The sequence below is a fragment of the Salmo salar genome, chromosome ssa09, assembly GCF_905237065.1.
Source record: "Salmo salar chromosome ssa09, Ssal_v3.1, whole genome shotgun sequence".
NCBI classification, from domain to species: domain Eukaryota; kingdom Metazoa; phylum Chordata; class Actinopteri; order Salmoniformes; family Salmonidae; genus Salmo; species Salmo salar.
The window spans coordinates 96,216,535-96,221,323 of NC_059450.1; positions in this window are offsets into that span (position 1 = coordinate 96,216,535).

Sequence of the window (4,789 nt, forward strand, 5' to 3'; positions counted from 1 at the left end):
CCTTGTGTTTAATGTGTTATTGGAGAGGTATCGAAGGCACCAGGGCTCAACCTCCGAGAGACGAGGACCAACCAACCAAAAAAACCCAAGATCACAACTCTCGCTCACAATTTAAAAACTTGATACTTTTATTTCTACAATTTGAGTTAAAATCATTACTTTTCGGCAGTCAATGGCCTTTAACTGAAGCATTCTATTGTGTTTTTACCTTTTTGATTCTTACATTTTATTGTTTTTCTTCAAGAAATTTGGCTGTCATTTTAGTGCATGTAGACTATGCCACCACAAGGTGAAGCTGTGGGCTTTTTTATATATATATGTGTATGTAACTACATCCTGTAGGTGGCAGCCTCGAGTCACTGTCAACAGTGTGACTGGTATATCAACTGTTTTGACAACTACATTAGAGGGACAGTTATCTAGGGTTAAAGTGGGACTCCAGTTTCCTTTTCACCTCATTTTAACTGGCCCCTCCCACACAAGTGGGAGGGGGGTCTCTATTGCTCCTCTTTTGTGTACAGCCTTCCCTGTGGCTCAGTTGGTAGAGCATGGTGTGTACAACGCCAGGGTTGTGGGTTTGATTCCCACGGGGGGCCAGTACAATTTTATTTATTTTTTTAAATCATGAAATGAAAATGAAATGTATGTATTCACTACTGTAAGTCGCTCTGGATAAGAGCGTCTGCTAAATGACTAAAATGTAAAAATGTGTGTCTTTCAGAGGGGTTGGGTTAAAAGCAGAAGCCACATTTTCGGTTGGACCTTGTGTGCAATGGATTAAAATAGTGACCTTATTGTTCCTGAAGCAAAGAGGGAGGCCGATGACGTGACGGATTCCCATCAGACAAACTCCTTGAATGTCCTACTCTTAAGTTTGCGGATGTCTAAAAAATAACATTATTATTGTATATATTTTTGTGTGTGTATTTTTATATTTGGAATATTGCTTTTTAAAAGTAAAAAAAGGGAGGATGTTTTAAGTGAAATGAACAATTTACATTTGAGTCATTTAGCAGGTTCTCTTACTCAGAGCAATTAGGGTTTAGTGCCTTGCTCGAGCACATTGACAGATTTTTCACTTAGTCGGCTCGGGGATCCTAACCAGTAATAATTTGGTCACTGGCCCATCACTCTAAATGCTAGGCTACCTGCCGACCAATATAGGTATCCTCCATGATGTAAGTATCCATTCTCTCTTGCTTCTCTATAAATAAACTGAAAATATTATGATACAAGTTTTCTTAGCAGAAAATAGTCCTCACGGACAGATTAAATATGAATTATTACCGAAAAGGATTTGAGGTCGGTGCTGTTTGTAAATGGAACACACTTTACGTTTTTGTGGGGAAAAGACACTTTGGAGGAGATGTTGCTTCACTAGAAGAAAAACATCCAACTAACACACACACTCACAGAGAGAGAGCTGCTGATGATAGAGGCCGTTGTATCCCTACTGTAAATAATGACCTAACGATCTCACATCTGGTAGAGTAAATGTTCTGTAAACTAATTTCGGTAAATGGAGCCAGACTGAGCCAGGAAGGCAGGCAGGTTAACATGTGGGTGGCTGAGCTGTGTGGTAGTTGCGTTTTTAAGACTCAGTAGTAAAACTACTATATTATACTACTACTGTTACTGTTCTAGTACTATAGAACTACTTAAGGCTGTGTGGAATAGTGATCTGTCAACATCAGGAAAACGTCAGTCAACAACCTCACATCAGGCAGCGTCTAGACTACAGAGAGACATGAGAAAACCCCAGAGATGACTGCTAACCCAAAACAGGAAGCTGAATGTCAACTAGACTACTGAGAGACATGAGAAAACCCCAGAGATGACTGCTAACCCAAAACAAGAAGCTGAATGTTGTGTGTGTGTGACCCAAATGGCACCCTATTCCCTTTACAGTGCACTACTGTTGACCAGGGCCAATAGGGACACACCTGTGGCTGAGCCTGTAACCTATCAACAGATCCTCTTGACGTGCTGCTGAAAACCACAGCTTAAGACATTCCTCTACGTGTTCCTTTCCACATCATTCCTACCCTCACCCCCTTTTTTACTAAGCCAATCCCTGACACCTCTCTCCCTCTCCAACGCTTCTCCTATGTCCTTCTCTCCATCTCCCCTCCTTTCTCTCCAACTCTTCTCCTCTGTCCTTCTCTCCATCTCCCCTCCTTCCTCTCCAACTCTTCTCCTCTGTCCTCTCCATCTCCCCTCCTTCCTCTCCAACTCTTCTCCTATGTCCTTCTCTCCATCTCCCCTCCTTCCTCTCCAACTCTTCTCTGTCCTTCTCTCCATCTCCCCTCCTTCCTCTCCAACTCTTCTCCTCTGTCCTTCTCTCCATCTCCCCTCCTTCCTCTCCAACTCTTCTCCTATGTCCTTCTCTCCATCTCCCCTCCTTCCTCTCCAACTCTTCTCCTATGTCCTCTCCATCTCCCCTCTCTTCCTCTCCAACTCTGCTCCTCTGTCCTTCTCTCCATCTCCCCTCCAACTCTTCTCCTCTGTTCTTCTCTCCATCTCCCCTCCTTCCTCTCCAACCTTTCCACTAAGGGGCATCTAGACTCCCCAGACAGCCATACTGCAGTACAATAACAGACACTTGAGCCCTGGGGTCTCCAAAATGGCTCCCCAGTGGCGTCTCCTCTCTGTGGCACTGGCCAGAGCTGTATCTGATGTCACAGTTGTAGAGGGTAAGGGTGAGAAGGGCGTTGAGGGTGAGGGAGGAAGCGTGGGTGGGTGGGTGGGTCAGAGTTCCTTTTCACTGCAAGGTCCACAAAGTCAACAATGGAAAGAGAGGGGGAAAGAGGCAGAGAAAGAAAGGATGACAGAGAAAGAGAGGAAAAAAGGTTGATTTATTCCAGAGGTTTGTCAGGTTGGGCCAGGTTCTAGTCAGAACAGGAGACCCTGAGGACTGTCTGTATCCTTCCATCTGATCCAGACATCATATATTACCTGTAATTAGCATGGGGATGGTCCGCTGAGCAGAGAACAATGGTGATTAATCAGACCCTCCTCTCAACCTGAAGGGGTTGTGTATAAAAACGTATCCTGGTATTTTGTGTAACCCCCCCCCCCCCCTTCTCCTCCTCCTCCTCCTCCTCTCTCTGGTTGGTTGGCCCCAGAGGTAAGGTGATGTATCCAGGCCATCACCAGGGCCCTGTGGGATATCTAGTGGCCCACCTGACAGCTAGGTTACGACCCAAATCCCACCCTATTCCTTCCGTAGTGCACTAATTGAGTATCATTTGGGCCACTACCATGGCTCTCTCTAATGATTTCTATTAGTGGAGAAAACATACCCGTGTTCGGTGTGTCTCACAGTATACTGTATGCTGCTGTACATTTGATTTGTGAGGGGGGATATGACTGAATACAGCAGTCACAGTGGTACTTGTCGTCTTCCCTGTCTATGTCCAGGCTCTTCCACAGATCCTGTCTAGATCAGTTCCCTGTCTATGTCCAGGCTCTTCCACAGATACTATCTAGATTAGTTCTGTGTGTTTTACTGCCTTCAGGTGTGTTATGTCTACCTTTCCTTATTGTTATTTTACTGTGTTGTGCAGCATAGTCTGGTGGTGAGGTATGGGAGTGAGGGTTGGGTTACGTCCCAAATGGCACCCTATACCCTGTGGGCCCTGGTCGAAAGTAGTACACTATATAGGGAATAGGATGCCATTTGAGATGCAGTCATTGTGAATGACATAATTGTGGACAGGAGAGGTCCTGGCCGGGTGCAGTCAGTCAGTCAGTCACACAGACAGACTTATATTTTGGTAAATCTATATATATATAAAGAGGTTAGAGCTCTCAGAAACTGCTAAGTTTATTTTTATTTTTACACATATTTAACCCTTTATTTTTGTTGGCACAAAACTGAGGAAGGCACAGTGATGCCGAAGCGTTGGTAAATACCCATTTTATAGGGCTAGGTGTCCCGCTAGCGGGATTTTAAACATTTACGTACATATAAGTGTCTTATATTGGCTGAAAGCTTAAATTCTTGTTAATCTAACTGCACTGTCAGATTTACAGTAGCTATTACAGCGAAAGCATGCCCTGTGATTTTTCCACCGGCACAGGTTTCATACATTCACGTATAACGATTATATATTCACTTACTTTTTGAAAATCCTCCTCTGATTTGTCATCCAAAGGGTCCCAGCTATAACATGTAGTGTCGTTTTGTTAGATAAAATCTTTCTTTATATCCCAAAAAGTCTGTTTAGTTGGCGCCATCAATTTGAGTAATCCACTCGTTCAACTTGCAGAGAAAGGAATCCAAAAATCTACCCCTTGTTTCAACAAGTGAAAATACGTTTCTATTTACTCCTCAGATACCATAAAATGTAATCAAACTATAATATTTCTTTCGGAAAGAAGTATGTTAAATAGGAAACCGATTTTAGCAGGTGCGTAATGGAAACACGAATTTCCAAGACTGTGTCCCTCTACGAAAACGGATATTTCTTATTCGTTTTTGAAGTTACAAGCCTGAAACCTTGAACATAGACTGCTGACACCCTGTGGAAGCCATAGAAATTGCATCCATGGAGCTACATTTCAATATGACCTTTCTCTTGCATTTGTAAGAGGATGGTCTCTCAAATTTATTTTATTTCCGATAGGTTTTTCTTTGGATTTTCTCCTACCATATCTATTGTGTTATATTCTCCTACAGTTTTTTAACATTTCTACAAACTTCAAAGTGTTTTGCTTCCAATAAAACTACTTATATGCATATCCTGCCTTCAGGGCCTAAACTACAGGCAGTTTACTTTGGGCACAT